The sequence below is a fragment of the Ochotona princeps genome, chromosome 16, assembly GCF_030435755.1.
Source record: "Ochotona princeps isolate mOchPri1 chromosome 16, mOchPri1.hap1, whole genome shotgun sequence".
Lineage (NCBI taxonomy): Eukaryota > Metazoa > Chordata > Mammalia > Lagomorpha > Ochotonidae > Ochotona > Ochotona princeps.
Genome location: NC_080847.1, coordinates 16,493,434 through 16,508,598, shown reverse-complemented (window position 1 = coordinate 16,508,598; position 15,165 = coordinate 16,493,434). Strand labels below are relative to the sequence as shown.

Here is a 15,165-nt window from a genome sequence, read left to right as displayed (position 1 = left end):
CAGGTTCTATGTGTACATAACAGTCCTCACCCAGACCTCCCAGCTACCTTGTGAAGGTCAGATGGGAAGATGCCTGCGAGGGCGTTTATTAAACTACAGTATTCCTGCAATGTGTGTGAGGCACAGCTTTTTTGACCTGATTAGCGCATCTTCAGTTTTTTGGTGTTAAGTAATTACAAACTTCTTGAACATAGGCAGAGTACTCATGTAAATGACATGATAGAAAAAGGAGGTGAATAGTATATTTCACAGATAGGTATGGGAATACGAAGACAATTCTCAATAGGGAAAAATATACAAGTTAAAAATACATAAGGGGGCCCGGCGGCGTGGCCTAGCGGCTAAAGTCCTCGCCTTGAAAGCCCTGGGATCCCATATGGGCGCCGGTTCTAATCCCGGCAGCTCCACTTCCCATCCAGCTCCCTGCTTGTGGCCTGGGAAAGCAGTCGAGGACGGCCCAAAGCTTTGGGACCCTGCACCCGCATGGGAGACCCGGAAGAGGTTCCTGGAACCAGCATCGGATTGGTGCATACCGGCCCGTAGCGGCTCACTTGGGGAGTGAATCATCGGACGGAAGATCTTCCTCTCTGTCTCTCCTCCTCTCTCTATATCTGGCTTTCCAATAATAATAAAATATTTAAAAAAAATACATAGGATAATTGAGACTTAACTCACTGTTTAAGAGATGTTGCTTTAAGAATTGAATAGGTGGGCCCAGTGAAATTGCCTAGTGGCTATAATCCTCTCCTTGCATCTGCCAGGATCTCATATGGGCACCAGTTCCTTTCCCAGCTGCTCCACTTCCTTCCCAGCTCCCTGTGTGTGGTCTGGGAAAGCAGTTGAGGACAGCCCAAAGCCTTGGGACCCTGCACCCACGTGGGAGACCTAGAGGAAGCTCCTGTCTCCTGGCTTCAGATCAGCTCAGCTTCGACTGCTGTGGCCACTTGGGGAGTGAACCAGGGGATGGAAGATTTTTTCTGTCTTTCCTTCTCTCTGTAAATCTGACTTTCCAATAACAACAATAAATAAGTGCTTTTTAAAAGAATCAACTAGGTAATGGTCACACACACACAATCATGAGAGGTCACAAGAGATGATACTCATGTTCCTAGTAAAAGTTAAAATTCCTGCAAGAAAACAATTCAGCATGAAGTATCATGAGCTTTAACATATCCATATTTTTTGATTCACCAATCAATTTGGAATCTATCCAAAGAATGAATTACAGGCAGAACCACATGTATAAGATAGTTTAACATGGTGCTGCTTATAGTAGAAAACTGCTGGTAATAAGCTAAATCATTGGCAACAGGGAAAAATTCAACAAATGTTTCCATGAAGAATAATGCATCCAAATTCATAAGTTAAGCATATCATAATCTAGGAATATTTATATTGGGAGAAAATGTTCTCCATATAATGTCAAGTGGAAAAAAAGAAAACATTTCACAAGTTTTCAAATAAAAGCATATTTCTATCCAATAACGATATCAAAAGTGTACAAATAAAAAACTGCCAGTACCCCATAACACAATGATACACATTACAAATCTGCAAATTGCATGCATATGTATGTATAATTATATATGTATTTCAGTTTTCTATCACCGCTTTCTTTATGATTTCATGTTGTTCTTAATAATACATTGCTTTAAAGAGATTTATGTTTTTAAAAGCCAGAGTTACAGAGAGAGGAGAGATAGAGTGACATCTTCCATCCGCCAGTTCACTCTCCACATGGCTTCACTAACCAGAGCTCTGCCCGGTCAAAGCCGGAAGACTGAAACTTCATTTTGGTCTCCCATGAGGGTCCCAAGGGCCAAAGCACTTGAGCCACCTTCTGCTGCTTTTCCAGGCACATTAGCAGGGAGCTGGTTCAAATGTGGAACAGTTAGAATCTCATCTGGTGCCGTGATTCAGGAATCACAGGTGATGGCTTAACTAGATGTGCCACAATGCTGGCCACATGTACTGATTTAACATAGAGAATGAATGTTATTTTTCAACCTTAAATTTTAATTCCTGATTTTAATATAATGTGCTAGTAAACAAATGATATCTGATGCATTATTATGAAACCAGAATAAAAATAGAGTTTTTTTCCCACTGGGTAAGACAGTTTTCATTTGGGGAAGATCTGACCTAACCCAGGGGAGATCCAGTTATCTCAGTGGATCCTATGTAGACATGGTCTTGTGCCCCAGGTATTTGCCTTGGCCCAGCAAGGTTTTACTGCATAGCTCTTCCTATCTTTCCTCTTTCTCACAAAAAAAGAAGGCCTTGAGAGAGTAGGAACACAACCAGCAGGAGTCAGTTAAAAGTGAACCAATGTGTGCCCCATCTGTCCCTGCCCTTTCCATCGAATGAAATCTTATCCCCAGGAACCCCCACCTCAATCATATGGATAACACCTTGATCCAGGGATATGATTTTCAGATTTTGAAATTTTTTCAAGTTACAAGGACAGACAACCCTATTATAGGAAAAGTTATACAGAAATTTTTAGTGTAGAATGCAAAATCCCAGGTACATTAAAATTACACAATGGATATATACATGAGCATTCCATGTCTTCAAAGCCAGAAAGAGGAAGGTATGGAAAAATGAGAGATTGTAGACTTCTTTTCTGTTTGTCAATATTCTATGTGAAGCTTATCTGAGGTAGAATATACAATAAAATATTTTGTAAAATATAATCTAAGTAAACAACAGACTAAGAATGTGGGCTATGTGAATGACTGAATCAAGTTTGTTAAATTAAGTCTTAGAAATGTTAGGATTTTGTCATCAGAAAATGGAGTACTCCCCAGGGCTTGCCTTCTGGGGCCAATTCATCCCCACACACTGAAAAATTCTCAACATTCTGTAATTTTATTTTAGGGCATTTACCTTGGTTTCAATTTCACATTGTCTTTTATGGTTGGTTTGTGCAGTCTCTTCCATCAGACCAAGACAAGTGCAAAGGATATGGACCAGTTTTGTTCCCTGCACCCTCAGAGTTTAGATTGAGCTTGGTACACAGAAAATGCTCAGCTACTGTTGGTTCTATGAGCAGGTAGACGATGAACTTGTTCTATCCTGCAGACAGAGGTGCCTGCTCCACTGACAGCCTCTCTCCCCACGGTGTGCACTGGCAACTGCAGGCTGACCACTCACCATCCCTTCCAAACTCTCAAGCTAACCCCTGTGTTAGATACTGACTGACTATTTGCAGCACAGTGCAAGAGTCAGTCTCAGTGCTGCTTCTGAACTACAGTCCTCAGCTGAAGGCTGGATTTAATCTCAAGAGATCATTCCCTGTAAGAAGAAAAGGATTGTTTTGCAAACCTGGAGCATCAATTGCTGACCTTTCCTTTGAGTACCTTCCTTTTGCATCATTCCCAAACATACAAACTTCTTGAGTTCACTGTCTGTAGTGCAACTGAGTGAATGTTTACGAGTCCTTCAAATTCATGTGTGGAATCTCTAAATGTCAATGTGGAAGTGCTTGGGAAGTGGCTAAGTTTAAAGGAGGCTAGAGGAGTGGGACATCCGTCATGGGAGCAGCGACTTTTACAGGGAGGAGAAGAGAGATCTTTCTCCTTCGCATGGAAGATGCAGTGAGAGGCCAGCAGTCCAGACAAGGACAAAGGTCTTCATCCACTATCTGATCTTGCTGCCACTCCAGCCGCAATTTCCAACCTCCAAAACTCTAAGAAATGCTTTCTGCTTAACCACCCTGTTTATAATATTCTTCTGCAGTAGCCCAAAATGACCAACACAGTCACAGCGTGTCATTCTATGGTCAGTCTGGAGATTCATGCTCTCAGACATCCAGCAACTTTGTATTAAGTATGCATCTTGTTCTAAGTACTGAGGATACTGAAATAACATTTCCAAGTTTAAAAGCGAGAGGAAAAAAAAGCCAGAGATGAACAGAATTCTGCTCCCAAGAATAAATGTCATGGATCATATGGTAGCTCTGCTTTTAGTTTTTAAAAGAATCCCCATACTCTTCCATTATGGTTGAACGCATTTGAATCCTATTAAAATATGGCTAGGATGGGCCCAGAACAGTAGCCGGAATTGCAACTTGAAACTTTGCAACTGCCAGAATCCCATATACATGCCAGTTCATGTCCCAGCTGCTCCACTTCCCATTGAGCTCTCAGCTTGTGGTCTAGAAAAGGGATGGTCCAAAGCTTTGAGACCCACTTGTGTGGGAGACCCAAAGGAATCTCCTAGCTCCTGGCTTCAGATCAGCTCAGCTCTGGCCATTGCAGCCACTTGGGGGAGTGAACCACTAGATGGAGGATATTTGTCTCTCCTTTTCTGTAAATCTGCTTTTCCAAGAAAAAATAAAATAAATCTTTAAAAAAAACATGGTTAGGATGATAAATTTTATGTATATGTTACCACAGATTTTTTAAGTGAAAAATAATCATAAAGTTCTGCTTAAATATTTGTTTACAACATGTCATCATATTCCATAATGCATGTAAATTTTAGGCATCTAGACACATATATGTTTATAAAAAGAGAGATAAAAGAATTAATCCATATTCCAAAACTCCCATAGCTCTTGCTTGAGGAATATACTAATGGATTGTGTTTTCTGTGAGAATACTCATATTTAAGATGAAAATCTAAGTAAAGTTGATATCAATATGATTTTCCCCTTGCAAGAACTTAACTAGATATTGACTGTCAACTTGAAATCCCTTCTATACATCATTACTGAGCTTCTCTTAAATCCTTGTTGTTTCGTTGCTGATGGCATGCTTATTAAAGGGATTAAAGAGTGTGTCTGGTCCATCAACCAGATATCTGTTTCACTTTGATTAAATGGACCGCGGTTGACTACCACCATAGCCGTGACCAATTAGGGTCTAAGAGCCACAGAATAATCGGAATAGTTTATAACACATATTTAACGAATCTCTATAAGTATTTTTCAATCGCTTTTGTATAGTTTTACTCATTTTAAATCCCAGTCTCCTGGGTTTCTTTTTCTTTCATTAGGCATTATTTTCCTGCAAAGACATTAAGTATCTGTGTGTTCTCCAGTTGGAAGAATAAAGAAGTAATTTACCAAATATAAACTCACAGGCTATGATTCTTTGTAACAGATCCCCACTTGCGCAGCGCAATTCCTACTAATCAACGAGCAGGGTAAAACAAAAAATTGAAATAGAAGGTGTGACTGAGTCCTCAAGAGAAGAGAACTTCTATAGATGGAAAATTGGGGTGATAGTTATTAAAAGACTCCATCACATCAAAAGCAATGAGACATCTAAGAAGGGCAGCCCAGGAAACAGTGGGGGGTGCACTGTGAGTCCCTGACTCTTCTCAATGGGAAGGTGGAAAAGGGCTCAAGATTCAAACAACACCTTGGGAAAGCTCCTCTGATAGCTGCGTGTATCTCCCGGAATTGAGTATGTGCCTCCTGAAGGGCCAAGGCAGAGCAGCCTGCAGTCTGTAATGTACATCAACAACTGCAGCCACAGGAACAAGAGAAACAATCCCTGGACACTTGAGGGGAGCAAGGGCGAGGACTGCGTGCTGTGCTGGTGGTCGGTGTTCTTGGAGTTGGCCCTGCAGACGAGTGCTTTGTCAGCTGGCATGAGCTCCACTTAGCATGTTTCCAAATAGGGCTACCTGGAGGGCTGGACACATCCCATCTAAGAATCTAGGTACCTAGGCCTGAATAGCAGGTCATCCAATCAAAATGTAATCTCCCACCCCCGCCCTAGGCCAGCAAGAGAACTATTGGAGATAGCACCTCAGAAAAGGAGTGTGGGGGTCTTTGAAGAAACTAACATATGCTTCTGGAGGAAGGCAAATTTCAACGGACACCTGCTCCTCTACACATCATCCTGCTCTGGTGAGGCTCAACAGCCTCAGCTGGCAAAGTAAGGGGAAAACGAGCCAAAGGCTCCAGAGAGAGGAGAGGGAGAGCCACTGGCTCTCCTTCCAGCACTGCCTTCTTTATGTCTGCTGATGCCCACCTGGCACCAGTGAATGGAGGGTCAGTCTCTCTCTCTTTCTGTGTCTCTTTCTTTCTCCCTCACTCCCTGCCTCACCGTAACTCAACCTTTCAAATAATGAGAGAGAGAGAGAGAGAGAGAGAACGCGCACGCGAGAGCGAGCTGCATGCAAGAAAGTTCTGGTATACCACTTTGCATGATCTGGAGGCACAAGGGTTGGTATCTGTGCTGGGAATTAACTGGATATTGATAAGGGTATCGTGCAGAGTGGTGTTTGAAGGTCACCCATTTCTTGTCCTTGTTTGGAAAATTCAGAAGTGTCATGGAGTCAGGTGCATGATGGGGTGGGAGTGTGATCTACGGTGCTTTTATGATAATGACCTGGTAATTAGCTAAAAATCATGTGAGCGGGGGAAGAATGCACCTGGAAGGCACAATGATTATTTTCTGCTGGTACTGGTTCGAAGGTGAAATCATGAAAGCTGATGTTTTCTGCTCTCCAGAAAGGGAGGGCTTTTCGGGCAGCATAGGGACAATCCAGAAAGGGGCTGGTGACCTTAGCTCCTCCCTGCTGGCTTTCTCCCTGCCTACAGTAGGATGCCTGCACATCGGGAGTGACATGCAAAGGCAGGCACAGGATCTGAACCGACCTGCACAATCACTGAAACTGCTTTGGGAGCTGGTGTCCTGGGAGTCTGCACTGATGAGTGGAAGCTGATAGAGTATTAAGGTGTTCTAGTACAGATACAGCTGCAAGCCCAAATCTAGAGCGCACGTACTCACTCCAGAATTTAAGCAAGCCTAGGCATTTCCACAATTTCTTGCATTCTTGATATTAACATTCTCATCTCTGAGTCCCTGCACAGTTTCTGCTTCACAACATTTCATCATCTCTGCCTAATTCAAGCCTCCTCCCTTCTCCCTGAAGAGCCAAGGCAACCTCTCTTACCCTACTCCTACAGGCAATAACCAAGCCTCCGAGGAGGCTGCCTGTGTTCAGCTGTGGTGTGAGCCCACCAGACAAGCCCCGCCCACCTAACTCTTCCAAGTTCACCTCTATGGTCAAAAGCTGGTTTATTCTGCAACATTCCCTTGGTATTCAGTAATTTCCTGATACTAAAAGGAAGTTGATATGGAGGGAGCCTTGGAGATTTGCCTGAGGAAAAACAATTCAAAAGACAACACTCAGCCGTCTCACCTAACATGCAGCTTAAGCAAACTATAGCCCTTGGCCCTCAGAAATATGAATTTGGGGTCGGTGTAGTGGCATAGCACATAAATCTATTCCCTGCGATGCCAGTATCCCATATGAGTGCCAGTCTGTACCCCACCTGCTCCACTTTCAATTCAACTCCATGCTAATGTCCTGGGAAAAGCAGAAGAGAATGGTCCAAGTGTTTGGGCCCCTAAAAGAAGATCCTGGCTCCTGGCTTTAGCCTGGCCCAGCCCTGGCTGCCATCTGGAGAATGAATCAGTGAAGGGAAGATCTCTCTGTCTTTTTCTCTCCTCCTCCTCTCTCTCTCTAAGTTTAACTTTCAAATAAATAAATAAACCTCAAAGAAAAAAGAAATATCATGCACTCATTAAGAACATATGCCATGACCTGCCAGAAGCAGATGTGGAATGTGATATGACTGACATCTCCAACCAGTTCTAATAGAGCACCTATTAAGTCAGCGGTTTGCATATATTATCTCTAAATTTCACCTCCAAATAGCCAAAATGAGAGATGTTTATTTCTATTTTGTGGATGAAGAAAATGATCCTATTGGGGCTCAGTAGACACCAGCTTCTGTAAGTGAGATGGAGTGTAGGATTTCCACTAAGTTGCTTTCTGGCCTGGGGACTGGCATCCATTATCATTATTTATGTGGTGGGTGAGTTCATTGTTTAACTTAATTCTCCAAGGCATGTTCTCAGGAGGACTCTCCCTGACACCTCTAAACAGCACCCTGAAGTTCTTTCCTTCTATTGCTCCTGTAAGCTGGATCCATGTCTGGAAAATGCCATTCACCTTGTTCCTGTAAAGATTAATTTATACACCTGTCTCCAGCTAAATGGGAAAGTTTTCAAAGGCTGAGAAGATGCCTTTGCCCTCTATTTGCATTAAATATCTCAGCCAGATATGCACCCAGTGGGGCCTGTTAAAGAGTTAACACATGAATTAATGTAAAGCAAAGTATAAATGAGAAGCTGGTAACTCAGAGAGGTTGGGGAAACAGGCAGAAGCAGCACAACTAGTCACTTAGGAGTGATAACCTACCAACCTGACTCTCAACTTCGAATTTAGGGTTCTTATACACTCCAAGTGAGATTAGTATCATTTTAATGATGACTAGGAATCTATGGCACGAGACTATTAAAACAAATTTAGGATAAAATAGCTATATGTGGGCACACACATGTATAGAAATAGATACTATTTTTTTTTTTCACTGGCTTATTTGAGCCAATAACATGATAGTTCTCTGATTAGCCTTGCTGGTTACCTTAGTTCTTAATGGCTTGGGTTTGGGAAATTTTTTAAGAAATATCTATGATTTCCAATCAACAAATATTTGTGGAGTGTTTATTATGTTGGAAGCGATGTGATAAACATAAGGGATAGAGACATGTGTGTGTTTTTATGAATGTCATATATATGTAGATACACATAATTATATATTAATTGCTTTTTAAAGATTTTCTTATTTACTTGAAAGGCAGTTTACAGAAGGAGACAAACATGCAGGCAAGCACACACAGGGAGAAAGAGAACTACAGGGAAAGAGAGTGAGAGAAAGAGGGGTCTTGCATCCAGTGTTTTACTCCCTAATGGTTACAATGGCCAGGGCAGGACCAAGCTGTAGCCAAAAGCTAGGAACTCCATATGAGTATATAAATATAGGAGCCCAAATACTTGCACCATCCTCTGCTGCCTTCTTAAGCACCTTATTGGATTTCTGGGTTGGAAGTAGAGAAGCCAGAACATGAACTGTGGCTCACACGGGATACTGGCTTCATGGGCTGTGGCTTAATGGCCACAATGCCGATCACATATAGGTTAATTATTAGTTTTAATTTTCAGTGGCATGAAGGAAAAGTGTGGCATGACATGAGAATGTATAATAAAGATCCTGGGACTAGGATGGTGTTGCAGGGCAAGCTTTCTTAGGTTAAGATGTCCATGTCCTTTCCAGAGTACCTGGGTTCTATTCAGTTCTTGTTGCTGGCTTCTGAATTCAAACCCTGGCTAATGTAGAAGTTAGGTGGGCGCTCCAGTAACTGAATTCCTGACACACATGTTGGGGGTCTTGTCTGAATTAAGAGCTCTTGGCTCTGGCCCCACCCCCAGTCAAGTCCCTAGTTATTACTGGCATTTGAGCATTTAGCGTGTGAACAAGCAGATGAAGCCTCTCTCTCTCTGTCTCTCTCTCTCTCTCTCTCTCTCTCTGTCTCTTTCTCTCTCTCTCTCCACACACACACACACACACACACACACACACACAAACATATATACATGCACAAACACACACAGATGCACACAGAAAGGAGTACTGATATTGTCTTATTTGCTCTAAAAAGTCACTGAAGTGTTTTAACTGGACAGTAAACCAGCCAATCTTTAATTTCTAAGTAGCAGCTGAAGGATTTTGAAGAGAGTGCATTGGAGGAAGAAAGCATAGATCTTAAGAGGCCAGTTATGAAATGTAGAAGTAGTCAAAGAAAAGATGCTTAATATGCATCTGAATATTTTAGAAATTGCTAGAGCCATCTATCTTGGTTCATGCACAGAATTACTTTTCCAGAATATCATTGTAGTTTGGCTCCACACATTCCTTCTAAGTGCTCTCCAACTCTTGCCCACTATGGAAAGAGGATGTGCTGGCATTTTTATGTCTATGTTTACATCCATGGCCTTTGGGATGCTGTAAATTGTCTTTCTTCGTTGATGCTATATCTCGTTTTCCCCAGACAAATCTTTGTGCTACAAAGCTGGTGATGATCAACTTTTGAAGGTTGTCATTTGAAAATGGACTGAGAAGTCAGTACCATAAGCTACTTCCTGGAGCACCATGGGGTCCTAATTTCTGCCTTACCTTTGCCTTGAGAGCAAGGGTGCCTTCAACTCCAATCTCTCTGAGCTTTTCTTTGGCTTGCTGTCACACTTGAGACTGTTAGAATATAAATGCTTACCCAGTTCCCCTTCTCCATCCCTTCCTCGCCTGCTGCAGCAATACAGTAAATATGGGAGTCTGGCTGGTGATTAGTGCAACGTTAGAACACAAGAACAGGAAAAAGGAGAATGAAGGACACTGGATTCTTTCCTGCTCAGTGGTCATAGATTCCATTTTCTGAGATAATGCCAAACTAATGCCTCTGTCAGTCTGATCAAGACTTTTTTTTATCTTTTATAAAACTGCAAAGCAAAAAACCCCACTTCAGCCATCACTACTCTGAACAAGGACTAATATCAATTGATTCCCATAACCTTTACCATCTGAGAGCTCGTGTTCCCTGGGGCTCACCTAGCATTTCTCCTTACATTTCATGGCTGGGAAAATTGATAAACACAAAAATAAACTCATTAATTCATCTGAAAATGTGTAAAACAGCACCCATTACATTTTAGGATTTGAAGCAGAAGAGGGAATCAGAGACATAAATGAGTAAAAGTCTGTTGAGCTCATTGACTTTCTAGTAAACAAGTGGATTAACCATTGCCTTGGGAAAGCTCTAACCTTGCAAGGGACTGATAGCTCATAGTGATGTAGGCTAAAGTGGTCTGGCCTTGGGCCCAAGGCTCCTATCGAGGCTAAATCAACAGTTCTCTTACCCAAAAACATCTAACTTGTTAAGCCTTGGAGTTAAACACAATCTTTCCTCCTTATCTTGTATTATTTAAGCTTGGAGTTCTTCAATTACAAGCTTATTAGGTAGATAAATGTACATTTTACAACTTTAATTTGGATCCAGGAAAAGATGCACAATCTTATAGACTATCCCAAGGCCACCCATATTGTAACCACTTAATGTATTAAATGTTGAATATAGACTAGGAAATACTAGTCTACTACCTTCTCTTGACTAGATGTGATGTACAATTACCTAATACCAACAGGCACGATTTAGAATATGCTTTCACAAAAAAATGTACCAATAGTGTGGATTTATGGTGGCTTAGTGAATGGCAGATCACAGACATAAATCCTGGAAGAATGGGCAGCATGCTAATAAGGGCTGTGTACTGAGGAAAGTCTGTTCAAATACATTCTGGATTAACCGTTTCACTCATGTGAGTCAGAATTTCTCTAACTAAAAAACCAATTTTATTAATAATACCTTGTCCGCTTCCTGCAGTGGGAACTGAGATAAATATTTATCCTAAGACCTGTCCTGAATGCACAGTAGCAGTGACAGTAAAGGTAATGGTGATGACAGCAGTGGTGGTGGTGGCTGCAGGAGTAATGGTGGTACTGAGAATGATATGCTAGTGGTGCTGCAGATCACGAAAATGATGACCATGGTCACAGTGGTGGCCACGGTATTATGGCAGCTTTGGTGGCAAGGATGGGGATGGTGGTGATGGTAATGAAGTCGACAATGATGACCACAGTGGTAATGGCGATGGTGACGATGATGATGACAGCCAACGACAGTGGTCAAGGTGATGATGGTGGCAGTGCTGATCCTGGTGCCAATGATGCAGGTTTCCTGATGACAGTAAGGATAATGATGATGGTGTTTGTGTGTTTGTGGTGGTAAAAAAATGATGATAGTAATAAAGAAGAATTGCACCACTTCTATGGATACCACCTATAACCGTGAAAAAAATCTTCAGAGTTCACAATTATTCTATTCTTTCTTCCAGGCATTAATGTACATTGATAAGAATGACAGTTTTCCCCCCAAGGAATTTTATCCCCTTTCCTGAGATCCCAAAGGACAGAGTGGCATCTCCCAATTGGCAAAGGAGTGTTCCTGTCCAACCAGACACAGGAAGGAGACAGTTACCTGAGGCATTTTACATGCAGCACAAGAATTGTCTCTTCTCCATCAACACATTTACTCCATTTTTGGTGTAAAAGAGTGTTCTGGATAATTCTTACATCCTTGTTTTCTAAACCAGGCAGTAAACAACCATCGTATTTCATTCTTCACAATGTCTTACCAATGACAAGCTTGGCTGTTTCTGCTTTTCTTCTGGTTTCTGGGATTCAGAATCCTGCTTAGGGTTTGTTCAGTCAGGAGAGTCCTTTAACTCTAGAGCAGAGGAAACTGAATGGAAACACATTTCTGTAATTTCAATGTTGATTCCTCCTGCCGAATTTTTAACGTGGCCTTGGGAAATTTTCTTGAAGCATGCAAGATCACCTAATTCCTACTGTTTTTCTCCCTTCTTTCATCCCTACTCTTTCCACCACCGGTTCAATATTTCTTACATCTGATTAGAATGATTCTACCTCATCCAAGAATTTTGCAGTGAGCTCCCTGTACTATGCTTGGGTGAGAACATCTCCGGAATGAAAGCTAAGACATGGTCTGGCATGACAGATGAACCTTAAGTGTGAAAATGGCCGTCTTCCATTAGGAGGGCTTGAAACTCACATGGTCCCTGGGAACTATCAGTAAGATATCAGAAAAAACTTATTGAAACTAAGTTGAACTATTGTTCATAGAAGAGCATTTTACTTAAAAATAGCCAATGACTACCTCCTGCAAATTGGCCCTCTCCCCTTCCTTCTGACTCTGCTGCAGTCTATAATCAAATATGAGTGAATGCATGTCTAGCTAACCTTGAGATAAAAGCTTTCTTAAAAAAGAAAAGATAGCTAGTTTCCAGTATGGCATGTAAAGAGCTTAGAAGTGTCTACTGTGTCCTAATAACAAGTAAAAAGCTGAACAAACAGAAAAAAATCAACAACTTTTCTTCGATCCATCAAAGAACTGAGGTCACAGGGCAAACTGCTGCCCCTAAGATTGGAGAGACTGGTGGATACAGAGAATTACACCTTAGCAGAGCAAAAGTCCATGAGTAGCAGCCTCCATAGAAACTAGTGAAGAAAAAACCTAAATTGCAACTGATGGATTGCTGGAGGCTCAATGTGCACCCATCGAAGAGTCAAAAACTCCAGGGTGACCTAGACATTGGAAGGTCCCTGCACTTTGGTCAATTTTATTTCCAGCAGCTCCATTAAGCTTTCATAGTGAGTATGGGAGAAAAATTCTCTCATGCTATCAGCAAGAGGTGGGGGAAAGATTGTGCTTTAAAATATACCAGAGCTCTCTGACTGTCAGAGAATCTATTTAGCCAGAGACTGATCTGCTATGTTTTACCAGAGCCTAATTGATGTGTGTGGGGGTGGGAAATGGCAATGGATACAAAATAACTGGATCTAGCCCATTTAAGCATCCTGTCTCAACAAATGGTGAGGAAAAAAAAGTGGAGAAGTACTTGTCAAGTTCACAGACAAGAGTCACAAGCTGGTATCACAGGAAACAGCATTCTTTCCCTCCCAGCAGCAGAGTTAAACATGTTGGGAGTGCTTGCATTTTCATACTGGGAATTTAATTTGATTATTTGAAAGACAAGAGATCTCCCACATGCTGGTTCACTGTCCAAATGGCTACAACAGCTGGGACTGGGCAACACTGAATTTGGGAGCCCAGAACTAAATCCAGACCTCCCATGTGGATGCCTCACAGCCAAGTATATGAGATGTCTTCTGCCTGTCAGGGCCCACATTAACAGGAAGCTGGGTCTACAGCAAAGTACCTATGTAATTTGTGGACATCCCAAGCGGTAACTTACCTATTGCTCAAAAATACTGAGGCTAACACTGAGAATTTAAAACTCTAACTAACATAGTACAGATTATAACAGAAAACAGAGATCACATAGAAAAGCACATGGACAATGTGAGCAGGGAGATGAGAATTTTTAAAGAATGCTTAAATTTTAGAGTGAGAAACCAACATAAACACAGAGTGACTTAGAGAGGGGACTGGACATGGCTGAGGACAGAATCTCTGAGCTTGAGGATAAAACAATGGAAATTCTCTAACTAAAAAAAAAAAAAACAAAGATGAAAACTGATTCTAAAAATGGAACAAGATAGCCAAAATTCACAAGGAAAAACACAAAACATTTATATAGACATAATAAAATATCAGAAGGAGAAGAAAAAGAGAATGTATGCAATCTTTGCACCAATTAAGAATTGTCCTCATTTAATGCCAAAGGTCAAACCAAGGACTCAGTAAGTTCAGGAAACAACACTAAGCAAAATAGATACTTCCCCCTCTCCCCTCCCACCCCAAAACTATACTTTGATGCATTATACTAAATTTTTAAAAAAAATTCATAAAGAAAAAAATTACTGAAAGCAGCTCTAAGAAAATATATTTTCACCTATAGAGGAGCAAAAAAAAAAAAAAAGAGGAATTACATTTGATTCCTAAGCAATCATACAAACAAGAAGAGAAGACAGAGAAAAAGCAGATATTTTGGCTCAGTGTGTTAAACCACTGGTTGGAACACCCACATTCCATGCTGGAATGTAAGGCACAGAGTCCTGTCACCGCTTGCTATCTAGTTTCTTGTTGAAGCACCTGATTGGCAGCAGATGATAGCCCAGTGCTTGGCAGCCATGTAGGAAGCCCTGATAGAATTCCTGACATGTGGCTCATGATTGGCTGTGCTGGGCATTTGAGGAGTAAACCAGCTGAGGGACTCTTTCTCTCTTTCTCTCTCTCTCTCCACACACACACACACACAGAGACATATGTATATATATATATATATATATATACACACACACACACACATACATGTGTATCTATTCAAATAAGTCATCTTCAAAAAAGTGAAGGAAAATATTTCTTCACACACATGAACTTGAAGAGATTTGTGCCAATAGGTATGCCTTGCAAAAACATTAACAGAAGCTTTTTAGAGAAAGGGAAAATGGCATGGTCAGAAATCGAGATTTATGCAAATAGAGGAATAGCAACTGAGAACAATTAAGTGAAAACAAATGCAAAACTATTTTATTTGTATCTTAATTTATCTCACAGATTGCAGTTTTGCAAAATAATAGCACCCAAAATATTCATATATACAAGGAAGCTTCTGAGGGTAAAATCAAACTGAAAAATAATGCAATTTCTATGAGCTCTTTGATATTCCTGCATATGCTTTGGTATAGGTAAAACGAAT

General features: G+C 41.2%; 1 long non-coding RNA gene across 2 annotated transcripts in view; it reads right to left on the bottom strand.

Moving 5' to 3' along the window:
• Positions 1-15,165, bottom strand: part of LOC131482281 (uncharacterized) — a 137,824-nt gene that overhangs the window by 11,187 nt on the left and 111,472 nt on the right. The window contains exon 3 of one of the 2 annotated variants that reach the window (XR_009246851.1): positions 12,118-12,209. The exons of the other annotated variant lie outside the window; for it this stretch is intronic. This is a non-coding gene — a long non-coding RNA (uncharacterized LOC131482281). The remainder of the gene's footprint in view (positions 1-12,117; positions 12,210-15,165) is intronic. 2 annotated transcript variants of the gene reach the window in all.